Here is a 15,631-nt window from a genome sequence, read left to right as displayed (position 1 = left end):
AGCTCTTGAACTGTTAGATACTTCTAGCTTCACCTCCATTATCTACAAAATGAGTGAAATGATACATACAGAGGTGCTCATGAGCTATAGCATAGAACCTATCACATGCTGGGTAGGAGAAAGTGATAAGCACATCAGATATTAATCTGTAATTATTTTCTCTTAAGTTTTATAGAATCCAATTGGTCATATTGTGTATAAAATAAAATAAAAATATATAAGCAAGAATATGTTTTATTTGTGGATTATCAGAGTGAAACTTGGGGTCAGTTATGATGATGAACATCTAAAATATGTACATGATAGGAAAAGAATACTGAACTTATTTTCAGTTATTTAAGATCTTTATTATATGCATATAATTATATATATATATATATATATATATATATATATATATATACATATATGTGTGTGTGTGTGTGTGTATACATATATTGCAACTAATGCATCGCTTATTTGTGTTGCTTCTTGGCCTTTTGGATAAGATCAAGTGTATAAATAGTAATTGCATATGCCCTGCTAAAGCTTAACATTGTCTCAGAAAGAAGACAGTAAATGTGAGTGAGGTATTTATGAAGCTAGGGTCTATACCAAATTAAAGTCTTTGAAGTGATAATGTTGATTGTATGAATAGTGTACTAGTCAGGGTTCTATAATGTAACAGGACACATAAAAATGGCATATATTACAAAGGGGATTTATTGGATTGGCTTACATATAATGGGCTTCGGAGTCCCATAATTGCCATCTGCGCACCACAGAAGCTGAGAGAAATCAGTTGCTGCTAAGTCTACAAAGATCTTAGTTTGTTATTTCTCATCTAAAATGTTATGCAATCTGAACCAGTGAAACATGTCGAATGATGATGATTTCTTTCCTGTATTGACTTGTCATAGTTGTTGAAAATGATCACCATACCTGTGTGGTTACAAGAGATCATAGTTCTAATTCACTAAATCCATGTCTTTCTTCACATACAGAATCACTGTTTTAATCGTTGAAATTCTACAGTTTATTTTGAAAGTGAGAAATCAGGCTTCAGTTTTGTATTTGCATATGTTTGTGTATTTGACTTCTGTATCTCTTAAATTTTTCCATATCAAGCTTAGCATGTTCATTTCTGAAACAAATAAATTGGGCATAGAATAAATATTGAATTTGAAAATGAATCTAGGTAGAATTTGTGATTATAAAAACATTAATTCATTTAATTCAATATACATAAAATATATTTCATTTCCTTAGATATTTTTCAGTTCCTTTAATTATTATTTTGTAACTCAGTTAAAAATATTATAGATGAATTTACTTTAATGGGTTTGTGTTGTGATTTACATAAACAAAAATGTATACTTTAAATTATTTTTGAATTTTCATTGGTAGTGAATAAATATTATGAATGTCCATCATGCCAGCATTAGAGAAAACTATGTTAGGAAAATTTTAATCTAATCTAATCTAATCTAATCATATATATTGGCTTTATTCAGGAAGCACAAGGAATAAATAGTCCCAGAGGAATTAATCAATGTATATATGGTGGGGGAGGCAAACTATCAAAACAAATAACAAGAGTAAATATTGACTAAAAGTAATGGTCTCAATTACACAATAAAAAGACACATACTAACTTATTGGGTTCGAAAAAAGACTTGTATACAAGAAACACATTTCTTCATCAAGGACAGTTTTAACCTTAGTGTCAAAGCATAGTAAAGATATTCTAATCAATGGAGCCACCTGCAAAAAGCAGGTGTAGCTATTTTAATATTAGACAAAATAAATTTCAAACAGAAATGAAACATCAGCACAGGTACTATGAATTCATTAAAGGGAAAATTCAGTAGCAGAATGTTCTAGTTGTAAAAATTTGTGCACAAAATTCAGGTGACAAGACAAAAAAATAATAAATTGAACACCATGAAGCTAATAAACTTCATATAATAAATATCACAATTATTTCAGCAAACAGGTAACCTACAAAACAGGAAATAAATGCCTTTACTAATAAGACATCTGACATAGGTTAAGAATGAAAATATACAAGAATATGCAACAACAATTTCGACAAACACCTAACAATCAAAAAAGCAAATAATCCAATTAAAATGAGAAGTAGAACTAAACTGAGTTCATACATGATGAAACAAAAATGTTTGAGAAACACTTAATAATTTTGTAGTTGCATATTTAATATAATTTGAAATGTGCTTACTTGCAGTAAGTAGTAAATGATATTTAAATCTATTCTATTATCCTCAGTCTCCTATACTCCTTGTTGCCAAACAGCAGCCCCCGACTAGACATAGACTACCTGCTCTACCAGATATCAACCTGGGTCAGAGACTTTCCACTCTACTGGAGACTTTGCAGACTGGGAAAAATCAAACCAGACTGTCTGCCTGTTTTCAAAACTTCCACAATCTCTCACTATCTCATCATCCCCCTGCAGTCCCAGAGTATCCAAATTGCTGTTTCTAATCCTTTAAAAGGTATAGAGACTTTCTCATCTACCAGAGACCAGGCAGACTGGAAGAAGTCCAGGAAGGCTAAGAGTCTGCCAAATTCCTCCACTATGTAGGCTTCTGGCTACCTTATACCAAGTCCTCCACTGTTCTAATGGCTACATCCAGTTCCCAACTGTCGTGATGACTTTCTACTCTACAAGAAATCAGCCTGTCGACCACAAGCACAGAACTCAACTGGGGCAAAAGCTCCCTGCTTTACCAGAGACCACACAGACCTGGAAAGTCCATGTAGGCTACCTGCCTGACAAATTTCCCCACTCTCTCACTAGCTCGGCATCCCTATCTGTATCACCAGTTCTGTGCCCTCCAAGATAACTTGAGTCAGCTGTCAACTGGGACAGAAAATCCCTGTTTCAGCAAAGACCACACTGACTAATAAAAGCCCAGGCCACACAGACCATAGAGGAAACAAAAACCAAAGTATGTGTGTGGGGGGGTACAAAAACAAACAAACAAAATAACACTGATTGAACAAAGACAAATTCAAAATTAGTACTTAGACCTTTAAGTAACCCCCAAACCTAGCATAAGAACACTGGAAACAACAACCAACACATTACAGTTACCACAGCACCTTCCTATTCTAGTATAGCAATCATAGCAATCGCTAAATATTTCAGCATAAGAGACACACAAGAAAATGACCTTTAAACATACATAATAAAGATTATAGAGCTCCCTAGGGAGAAAATAAATAAGTCCATTAAGGAAATTCAGGAAACATAAACAGATAATTGGAGGAAATTAATAAATCTCTTTTTTTATTTTTATTGGACATTTTATTTATTTACAATACAGATAATATTCCCTTTCCCCATTTCCCCTCCCTAGAAGCCCCTATTGCATCCCCTTCCTCCTTTACGATTTTATACCATTTTTATTACATGCGTGTTTTAAGGTCAGTTCTAGGTTGAGGGTCTAGCAATACAATAGATGCAAATAGTCAAGAAACATGCAATACAATAAACATAAATAGTCAAAGAAAAGGCAAGGCATTAAACCCAATTACATGAACACTCTTGTGATCACTTTTTAAAAGGGCTTATCAGGATAACCAAAGTATCTGAGCCTACTTCTCTGTCCGAATAAAGACTGTTATTTCCAATATTGGTTTGATTTCTAGACCAGTCCATGATTGAGTCTAACTAACTGGTCACATTTAGTAACAATGCAAGAGGCATTATAACTTCTCTTTTTGAGTCTCTGTTTCAGAAGGACTAAGAACTTGAGGCAAGGCAGCTTGTCCCATCAGGGGTATAGCTAAGCAATGGTGGATTGGGAACTTATGTCCAATACAGCTTCCCAGTCGCCATTGTCAGGGAATTCATCAAGCTTACAGGTAAGCATCATTTTTTTGTACTGGCATCAGCCTGTCTCTGGTGGCCACCATGTTCCTTCAGCATCCTGCAGAAAAAAAACCACAAACATGCCCTCTTCCCCATATTTAATACCTGATCAGGGAGTAAATCTCTTTTTTAAAGCTAAGAAAAACCAAGCAGTTGAAAAAAAAAAAAAAAAAAGAAAAGTGCTCAAGAAATGAATATGGAAATAGAAGAAATAAAGTACAAACTGATGGAATTTCAGGGATAAAAAACCTTGGTACATGAATAGGATCCACAAGCACAGGCACTGATAATAGAAGATACAGTCACCAGATGCAGATACTATTGTAGATGCCAAGAAGTCTATGCTGACAGGAGCCTAATATAGCTGTCAACTGAGAAGCTCTGCCAGAGCCTGACAAATACAGAGGTGAATTCTCACACTCAATCATTGGACTGAGCATGGGGTTCCCAGTGGAGGAGTTAGAGATAGGACTGAAGATGCTGAAGGAGTATGCAATCCCATAGGAAGAGCAACAATATCAAGAATTGACAAATGGAATCTCATAAAATTGCAAAGCTTCTGTTAAGCAACGGACACTGTCAATGGAACAAAAAGGCAATCTAGAGACTGGGAAAAGATCTTTACCAATCTTATATCCAATAGAGGGTTAATATCCAATATAAACAGAGAACTCAAGAAAATAGACTCCAGACAAGCAAATAACCCTATTAATATGGGGTACAGAGCTAAACAAAAAATTCTCAAGGGAGCAAACTTGAATGGCCCAGAACCACCTAAAGAAATGTTCAACATCCTTAGTCATCAGGGAAATGCAAATCAAAACAACCCGGAGATATCACCTCACACTAGTCAGAATGGCTAAGATCAAAAATTCAGGTGACAGCAGATGATGGTGAGGATGTGGAGAAAGAGGAACAGTCCTCCATTGTTGGTTGCATGTTGGGATTGCAAGCTAATACAACCACTCTGGAAATCAGTCTGGTGGTTCCTCTGAAAACTGGACATGGCATTACCTGAAGACTCAGCTATACCACTCCTGGGCATATACCCAGAAGATGCCCCAACATATAGTAAGGACATACGTTGGGCCTTGGAAGGGTCCTAGCTCTTGGGTTGTGGGTTTGGCCACACCCCCAGAAACCAGGCTCCTGACACGAGGTCTGATCTCCATTCAACCTCTCCCTTCAGTCATGTAGAGGGCATGATTAACCGGTATCCTCCTCTAGAGATTAAAATATTAATGAGTTATCTAAAGGCCGGAGGCCATAGCTAATTAAGTTATTCCCTCCCCTTTTCCACCTCCCTGGCTACCCTGGCTTTTGAGGGGGAGCGCGAACCATCTACACCTATTCACCACACCATGAACAATAAAAGCTTTGAAAAACTGGACTCTACCTTCCTGAGGCAGCTGCCAGACCGCCCACAGTGGCTGTGTGAAGGTGGGACCCTCCGCCAGTGGTGTGGAAAGCCCGCCTGGACCTCAACACCAGCCCTAGTGATTTTTGTCCCTGCCGCTGGACTCCCCCGTGAGGTTTGTTCCCACAGGCATATGCTCTTCTATTTTCATAGCAGCCTCATTTATAATGGCCAGAAGCTAAAAAGAACCCATATGTCCTTCAAGAGAGGAATGGATACAGAAAATGTGGTTCGTTTACACATTGGAGTACTACCCAGCTATTAAAAACAATGAATTCATGAAATTCTTGGACAAATGGATGGAACTAGAAAACATCATCCTGAGTGAGGTAACCCAATTATTAAAAAACCGCACATGGTATGCACTCACTGATACGTGGATATTAGCCCAAATCCTCACGATACCCAAGATACAACTCACAGACCACATGAAGCTCATGAAGAAGGAAGACCAAAGTGTGGGTGCTTTGGTCCTTCTTAAAAGGAGTAACAAAATACTCTTGGGACCAAATATGGAGACAAAGTGTAGGACATAAAGTGAACGAGGAACCGTCCAGAGACTGCCCCACCTAGGTATCCATCCCAGGTGTAGTCACCAAAGGCAGACAATGATGTGGATTCCAGAAAGTGAATGCTGACAGGAGCCTGATCTAGCTGTCTCATTAGCGGTTTGACAGAGCCTGACATATACAGAGTTGGATGCTCACAGCTAACTGTTGAACAGATCATGGGTGTCCTCATAGAGAAGTTAGACTGAAGGAGCTGAAGGGGTTTGTGACCATATGGGGAGAGCAACAATACTAACCAACCAGGGCTCCCATGGTCTAAACCACTAGCCTGGGAGAACATAGGGAGGGACCATGGCTCCAGCTGTATAGGTAGTGCAGGATGGCCTTTTGGGGCATAGGTGGTCCAGTGAAGGCTGTATGTTCCAGTGTGGGGGAAACTGAGGAGGGGGGAAATAGGAGTGGATAGATGGGTGGTGGAATATCCTCTTAGAAACAGATATTCTGAGTGAACTAAGGGCTTGTGGGATTGGGAACAGTGATAAGGTTGGAGAGGATGGAGGAAGAAAGTACTGGGAGAGACAACTAGAATCAGAAGGGCTGCAGTTCAGGGGCAAGGTAAAAAGCGAATGCAATAAAAACTCACTGCAATCTATTTTGGTGACCGTGTCTGGGATGCCACTTAACCAGAAAAGGATTCCATTGGAGCGATGGGGATTCCAACACAACTACAAAACCTTATACCTATAATTTGTTCTGACTGTAAGATGTGTTTGGGTAAATGTGACACAGAAGTTGTGGGAACAGCAGTCATTGGGTAGCCATTCCCATGCCACAAGAAGGACCCCAGACTTTTGTTTGGATTATCAGAACTGCATACATATTCCTAATGATAAGAGATAGGAACCTGGCATCCTGGCATAATCAGCATCAGAGTGAGAAAGAGGGAGTTCACCCAGCAACTGATGGAAACAGATACAGAGAACAACACCCAATCATTAGTTGGAATTTGTAGAATCCTGAGAAAGAGGACAAGAAGAATCATAGGAGCCAAAAAGTCAAGGACAGCACCAGAAAACTCAAAGAATGAACAAATCTGGACTCATAGGTCATCAGTGAGACTGAACCAACAGCCAGAGAGTCTACATGATTATAATCTAGGCCCTCTGCATATATGTTATAGCTGTGTAGCTTGATCTTTTGTGGGACACCTAGCAGAGTGAGTGGTTTCTTATATTCTTTCCTGTTTTGGAGACAACTTTTCTACTAATGTGTTTTCCAGCTTTACTATGCGGTGAGGTGTCTAGTCTTAGTGCAATTCATAGTTGATAGCCCTGGGAGGCTGTACTTTTCTGACAGGAAATGCAGAAGGAGTAGCTTCCCATGGGAGAGGTGGGAGGGAGGGACTGGGAAAAGAACAGTGGAGGAAACTTAGTCAGGATATAATATGTGATATAATGAATAAAAATAGAAGAAAAAATTTAATGTATTTATATTATAAAACAAATTTCTTTATTGATAGTCATTTTCCCATAAATATGGATTATTACAGATATCGGTACCTACATATTAACTGTAGCTTACACCCGAAAATAATTACATTTTTATGACACTCTCTCCAAATTGTTGGAATAAGTTTTTCAGCGTTCTGTTAAAAATATTAATCTGTGTCTCTGTGTCTTCATGTCTCTATCTTTATGTCTCTGTCTGTCTTTATTTCTTTCTGTCTCTTCCTCTGTCTCTCTTCTCCCTGTCTCTTTGTCTCTCTGTCTCTGTTTCTCTCTACACACACACACAAAACACACATATATACACACACATATATACTATAAAGAATGTAATGTTGTCATCTAGGTTAGTTTTAAGAGAAAAATAATTTACTTCAATTTGTTCTTGAAATTGTTCATAGATTTCAATGTTAAAAAATCTTTGAATATCAATATATAGAATGTTATGAAAGTAATATAGATTCTACTTTATTACTACTTAAAATTAAATAAAGCATAAAATGAAAGTAATTTTGTGTAATTCATACATATGGAGACATTAAAATGGCGTTTTTAAATAGCCAATGCTTCAAAAAACTCACAAAGTGTATTACAAGGTATTTTAACATGAAGAAAAAAAAAATGAAAGCTACCACAAGTTATGGTATTTAACAGCCAGAATAAGCACTTAGGGATTTGCCTTTGAAAATTTCTTCTCTGAAAAGGAGGAAATATATGAAATCAGTCAGAAGTGAGATAGCGGTATACTGCCTTTTCAGTATTTCCCTGGGATCTTCCTGGGCATGTAGAAAACTTTGAATGTGATCCAGGGATATATCAAAACTTCCTAAAGTTCCTCATTGTTTTTCTTGCTGAAATCACAGCCTCAGGCAGCAGAGTCTGCTGCTGCTGGGGTCAGGGTAGGGTTAAGAATAAGACTCTTCTACCAAACCCATCCTTGTTATTTATACTAGGTCAGATCAAAACAGGTACCTTACTTAGAGGGTTGAGATTTTGTACATCTAAAAAATTAAAGAAAAATAGTTAATGTATTCTGCATATATTTTCTTTCATAGATATAAACCTTATTTACAAATTTAATACAACAATTACATGCCAAAATTACCAGTTTATACATTTCATTTAACCCTTAAATATTTACAACAGTCAATGGAACTTCACATTAATTTTTATTTTTGCAATATCAAATATATTTTAACAACTCTTGAACCACTCAAACCAAAAGTTCTAACACAGAATTAGAACTATAATAAATAATTAGCTTTATAGTCTCCTTCATATTTTGTGTCTATTATCTGAATTAGTCCTTGCTTATCTCCTGATATTTATCCTTTCTTCTTCTTTTTCCTTCACATTACAATGTACGCACACGCACATTTTTCACATATATACTTGTATTATAGGCTAGATTCAATATATAAAATATGTGTTTATTTTTATTCTGAGACTATAACTTTACTTATTATTAGTATGTATTATAAGTCTATTTGTTTCTTGCAAATGTTTAGATTTCATTCAGAATTGAGTAGTATTCAATTCTTTGGTTGATCTTGGGGTTCATGAGGTATATGCTCTGGAGCTAAAGAGTTGAATTATATAACTTTATTTTTATTATTTTGAGAATTCTAAAATATAATTTCCACAGTAGCAGTATTAATTTTCATTCTCCTCAAGAAAAGATACAAGATTCTGCTTTCTTCACATCTTTCCATGCATTTCTTGTCAGATTTTTGGACAATATCCATTCTGACGAGGGTGACATAGTAACTTAATATTTTTAATTTTAATTTCTTTGATTTCTAGAGATATTGAACACTGTTCAAACTAGTTATTGCTCATATGTATTTTTAAATATTGTCTATGCAGTTAGTTTATTCCTTGCTGTAGTCTAGCCAAGCATCCAGTTTCTGAAGGAAAACAGCAAAAGCAGAGTATTGAGTCAGTAATTTTGGCCAGAAGCTGCTGACATTTGGCAATTTAACTCTTTCATGCTATCTCAGGGCCAGAAGCTGGTGGCTTTTGGCAATTTAATTCCTGTTGATCGCAGCAAGTGCTTATAAAAAACAGCTTAGTTACTTGGGATCATTTTTCTTTGCCTCAAAGGCCCCTAACTGACCAATGGTGAGGCTCAAAACTTGTTAACTCTTCATGAGGCAGAGAAAAAAGAAAATAAAGAAAGCAAGGAATGAAGGTAAACACACACACACACACACACACACATGCACACACACACTCTAGTGGGGACTGAACACCTGTTTCATAACTGTCACAATTGAACAAACATTTTATAATGTATATGTATGTATATATACAGCCTAATGTATATGTATGTATATATACATTATATATGCATATACGTTATATTATATGTATGCATTATATACATTATATAAATTGTGTATACATATATGTATACCTTCTTAGTATATGTATGTGTGTGTATATATATATATGTAAATATGTGTATATATGTATTTAGATACATATAGAGACATAGACATATACAATATACATGTGATTGAAAGGGCAGATTCCAACAGCCATACTTTATATTTTCTCTGAGCCATTTTATACCTTCTTAGAAAAACATTCCTTAAAAATTACCTCCTAGCTAAACTGTTACACTAAAGTGGAGTGGCACTAAAGAAAGTGTGATAACATACTATTGGCTATTTTGTGAAAAAAAAAAAAAGGAATGGTTCAATATAAACCACTTTCCGTCAAATAATTTGTGTGTCAGCTCTCGTTTATCAGGTATTCAGGTTCTTCCTTTCCACTGGAAAAACTGAAAATAGAGGCAGCTGATGATTAGATACCCTCTAGTATAGTGAATCCAGATGTGTGCTTTTCTGCACACTTTCCTAGATTACCTTTCCTCTAAACATTGTCTAGGAACTGAATGTGATTAACATCACTATTATGCTTGACCTATTTTTATAGTACATTCTCATTAGAGGATATTCACCTAGGTAAAAATATTTTTACATATCAAACCTACTTTGAGTAACTTCACCACACTCCCTCATTCATTATTTTCTCTTATAAACAACTACGAATATCTTTTATATTGGCCCTTTAATCTTATTTGCTGTAAGCTGCTCTTTCATTGAACCTATCAGTCAACTGTTATTCATTATATATGACCATATTTATAGTCCAGAAAATAATTAGTAATAAAGCACTATTCTAAAATTTATAAGCTTTTTATATACAGATCATCTTTGAATTACATTGAACCTAACTGATTACTTCTGTTCAATTGTCTTCAAAATGTCATGACCAACAATGTGGGAACTGGGTTCTAACACTAAATTTTGAAATTATAATTGGGGATAAATAATTTTAGAAACAAGTTATGAAACCACATTTAGAAGAGTAAGAATGTGGCGGCTGTGACATTATTAATATTAGTTGTCTGTCAGATTGCAAGCTGAATCATTTAACGTTTAGGAGTTACATCATGTACTAACCACAGGTCAGACATCAGGGATAGGAGTGTTCAATGGTTAGTCACAGAGTGAATTCAGTTGATTTCATATTAGGGTTTTTGGTAAATACAGTTTTGGTTTTGTGTATTGGAACAGTGTCTCAATGTGGCACAGAGCAGCCTTGGACTTGTGATCTTTCTTTATCAGCCTCTTAAAGCTGGAGTTTAAAGTGGCAATACCACACCTGATGCAATAGCTTATTTTTTAAAGAAAAGGTTCTTTTCTAAATATCTTGGTTCCACAACACTGTGAATTCCACTGCACTTCTGTTAGGGAGGATTTATAAAACTGCTTTCCAACATCCCCATCCATCACAGATATTTTGATAATCTGAACTATAAATTCTGTTTGGTAATGCTGCTTACTCTGCAGCCCAAAACAGCCAGAAAAGCCTGTCTTGCCTTAAAAATTACTCAAAGTTGCCAACATTTTGGTCACTTAGAGGATAAATGTGAACACTATAAATGCTTTGCTTTGCTTTCAAAAATTCCAGCAAAGTCATTTTCTACATTTCATCGTTTTAGTGGTATATTGTCTATTGGATAAAAGTTTTGTTCATTCTGGAAGAAATAGATAACGTATCATAAGGGGAAAAAATCAGAAAATGCTTCTACTTGGCAAGGCCCCACCTTTTTATTTGAAGAAATCTAGCATTTTTATATTTTGTTACAACAATTACAAACAAATAAACATATCCAAGGCACATCATTTACTTATATAATTGGAGTAATATCTTGTATAATGTCTGTAGAGCATGAAGGGACTTTGAGTTCAGGTAGTAAAGTGCTGTGCATTGCTCATGAAGCCTGCAAATTGAGATGTTTCCAGTTCCTTGTACTAAAGGTTAGGGGTTTTTTTTTTTTCTATCTCAATACTTGGAAACTTATTCCCCAAAGAGTTTCATATTCTCAAGTAATGAAATAACCTTACAAATAACTAAGCTGGTCAATGATTAATTTAAATTAACACACTACCATTTGGAAATACAACTCACCCTACAAGCTGGAGCATTGAAATGTATACTGTATTTAAAACCAATATTCTTGGACACTATAGTTCTTCAATGTGGAATTAATTAGCATATTTCTTTAAGTTATGTGTTTGGGGATAATAATTATTATTTTAATAGGTAATGAGGAGTCCAAATTCTTCCGTGTGGATTTTTTTAAACCAGCATTGCCTACACTGTAGTTGCAATATACTGATGTATCAGTGTTTTTAAAATTGTCTAATTATATTTATTATAATAAAGCAGAAGCTAAGAGAAAACAAATATGACATTAAAAATTGGCACAAATAAACATAATATGGTAAACTAAATCCCAAATACTGATTATTATATGATTTCGTAGGCTTATTTGGGCCCAGGGATGAGGGGAACATTTGAAATATACACATTAATACTATTTTAGATAAAGTAAGTCTCCATTAATACCTCAAATATCTGAGTGTAATTGCAGGTACATAATATAAGTGGTTGTTCTGAAGGAGCTCTAAGTGGCCAGAAAATTTTAATTTGTCCTCATTTTCTGCATGTTTTTTAAGAAATATTTCATCTACAGAAAATATTTTCATATTTTTGGTGAGAATATAATTAAGTGTTCATAATACCATCTTAAAGTGTTCTTGTCTAATAAACAAATATACATGTCTACTTGAAATAAAGAGTGTTTAAGTTTATAATCTATCTATAACACTTGGTTTTCAGCAATTTCATAAACCATTGTCAGTCATTGCTACCAAAACCACATTAAAATATACAAGTTTAGACCATAGAGGAGGCTCAGAAGGTAAATGCTCTTGCTGTGCAAGCTTCATGACATAAGTTTAGGACCTAGAAGGAAGGAATTAACTTACAATGGTTTTTCTGACTTCTATAACACCGGCATATCTTTATACACATACCCTTGTGTGCACACAACAGCCCTACACACATAACCAAGATAGAAGTCATCAGACCGAAATAAATACTATCCTTCTAAATGGAAAATTTGACAAATAAAACATCTTCATTTTATTCAATTAGGTCTGCTGGTCTTCTTTAATATCCACAGAATTCAAAAGCCATCTTATTATTTCAGAAGACATTGAAACTCATGACAATTATCAGGAGTTTGTACAAATGTAATTTGTTTCACATAATACATTTTTTACATTTGTATACATTGGCCCATTTGAAACATTAGTGTAAATAGCTAGCGTAATTACAATTAGTGCTCTATAGGGCTTAATTTCACAACAAAAATTCATGTACTATTAAAAGGCTGTTTTGATAAATAAAATATCTAAATTAATTGCAAATTTATTACCTAAATTGTTTTGCTTATATTTCCTATATACTGACCATAATTTCAAGATGAGTGAAAATATTATATATGTGTATATAACATATAATATATATTAGTCTAAAGGCCAAACTAAGACTTATAAATTCATACATTTAAATTGAAATTACATTGAGTAAAATTTAATTTATATTAAAATATTAAAAGTACATATTTCAATTAATCATGCTTGTCTTTTTTATAATCTGATGTATCACTTTAAAAGTTCAATCATCAAAGCCACAGTTCTGTTATAAAACATCAAATGAAATTTTACATCAGAAATGTATAGTCAGTGGTTGGTTTAAGGAAAGAGTTATTAATTTGCAGAAGAAAACAGGGGATTAAGAATCCCACAATTTCTCAGGTTATTAAATAAAAATGATAATTAACATGAAAAAACAGCTGAGAAAGACTTCTTGGCCTGCATTATTTAATTAACAAATATTTAATGTGTTTCTACTTTCCTGTCTGGTTGGCGCTGGAAATACACACTGAATAAAAGAGATAACCATCCTACTGTGGAGTTTACTACAAAGCTATTTCTTTGACTTTTCTAATTAAACTCTGTTTATTCCTTAATTGCTTTTTTCTATTGCGTTGTCCTCCACAATACACTTTAAATATTGACCTTACTGTGCTTTCTAATTTTACTTGCTAAAATGTGATATATATATATATATATATATATAGAGAGAGAGAGAGAGAGAGAGAGAGAGAGAGAGAGAGAGTAAATATATATATACACTCAATATTTGATGACTGAAGTTGACATTGTGAAAAATCTTGTTTTCTGAAATAGTTTTAGTCGTTATATTTTTAAATACAGTTGTAGCATAGAATTCTATCTTTGTAGCCAGTTGTCTCTCTCTCTCTCTTTTTGCTAGCACTGTCGACTTTATTCTGTAAAATAATTTAGCAAAGACCAAAGATAGTTAAGAGACCTTTTACAAGAAATGATATATAGCAACCACTGTTTGCAGGAATTCACAGATTATAAACTTCACTACTTCAACATTTAGAAGAATCACATAGACCAATGAAAATTTAATGTTTAAGAAGCTTCACAAGATATTTTCTATAAAGCAAAGCAAGTCAGTAGGAAGTCAGTTTTTTTTTTTTTTTTTTTTTTTTTTTTTTTTTTTTTTTTTTTTTTTTTTTTTGAGTAGACCAGTTTCTTGTGCAGAAGTTTTTTCTTCAGTGAACAAAGACTGACTGAGGCTGGTGAATGCCAAGTAAGAGTCCTACCCAAACTTTACACCACTCTCAAGTGTGAATCTGGCCATCCACAACACTATAAAGGGAAAAATGCTGTTTTTATTCTCAAGATGACAAAAGCAAGCACTTTAATCTCATCATGGGTTCCCAATGGAGGAGTTAGAGAGAGTGAAGGAGCTGAATGGGTTTGCCGCCCCATGGGAAGAACAATAACAAACAACCAGAGCTCCCAGGGTCTAAACCACCAGTCTGGAAGCATATCTAGCTGAATATGTAGGGGAGGAGGGCCTGGTTGGACACAGGTGAGAAAGGAGATCCTTAGTTCCATGAATGCTGGATGCCCCAGTGTGGGGAAATTCGAGGACAGGGAGGTGGGAGTGGGTGGGTGCATGGGTTGGGGCACACCCTCATAGAAGCAAGATGAGGGGAGATAAGATGGGGGTTCCTGAGTGGGTGGGGAATGGGGAAAGTGGGTAGCATCTGAAATGTAAACAAAATATCCATATATATATATATATATGTGTGTGTGTGTGTGTGTGTGTGTGTGTGTGTGTGTGTAGAAAAAAAGAAGCTCCATGTGTAGCAGCATATTTCCCCCCACAAGATGAAAGGAGACAGAGGACAAGAGAGAAGGGAACATGGAAGCAGATATGTGCCTGTCTCTAGCAGTAAAAGATAGTTGATATATCTAGGTTGGGTATTGGATTATACCTCTGATTTTGTGGGAATCTTGTTATTGAGCATTACGAAAAATATAAAGCCTTTGGATAATCTAAAACTTAGAGTCTCATTTCTACAGGGCCTATGTGGGTGGCGGGATGGCCTGTGCTAAGCCCAGCCTTGTGGAGACAGCATGGAAGATTGGCAGAGTCATCTCCCATGCTGGAGATTCATGGGTGGCAAGGCCGGTGCTTTTGGCCACCTGAGCTGGTAGCTTAAGATGGTGGCCTGAGCTGTGGCAGTAGTCAGAACATGCCACTGCTCCTGACCTCAGGTTTAGCCTACTTGGGAATATGGCAGCTCTGTAACTATAAGTCAGATTGGATGCCATGGATTTAAAATAATTACTTCAACATCCATATAGTAGCTGGATGCTGAGAAAGCCTTCTGCACAGAGAACAAAAAACAAAGAGCATTGTTACCAACATTGCATGTCCAGGAGAAACACAGATTGCACAAATAAAAACTAGACCTCCCAAATCATGACTTGATGATTTGGGCTATCACATTTCTAGTGGCTAGTCAGTAATCTTTTTTGAAAATGTAAAATTATATCACAGTTAATTAACTGCC

The 15,631-nt window shown here is 35.3% G+C and overlaps 1 pseudogene; it reads left to right on the top strand.

The window, feature by feature from the left end:
- Positions 1-5,238: 5,238 nt before the first annotated feature.
- Positions 5,239-15,631, top strand: part of LOC117705185 (TNF receptor-associated factor 4 pseudogene) — a 31,476-nt pseudogene continuing 21,083 nt past the window's right edge.

This window comes from Arvicanthis niloticus, chromosome 3 (assembly GCF_011762505.2).
Source record: "Arvicanthis niloticus isolate mArvNil1 chromosome 3, mArvNil1.pat.X, whole genome shotgun sequence".
Classification (NCBI taxonomy): Eukaryota; Metazoa; Chordata; class Mammalia; order Rodentia; family Muridae; genus Arvicanthis; species Arvicanthis niloticus.
Note: the sequence above shows the minus strand (reverse complement) of the source record. Positions and strands in the feature narration are given on the sequence as shown.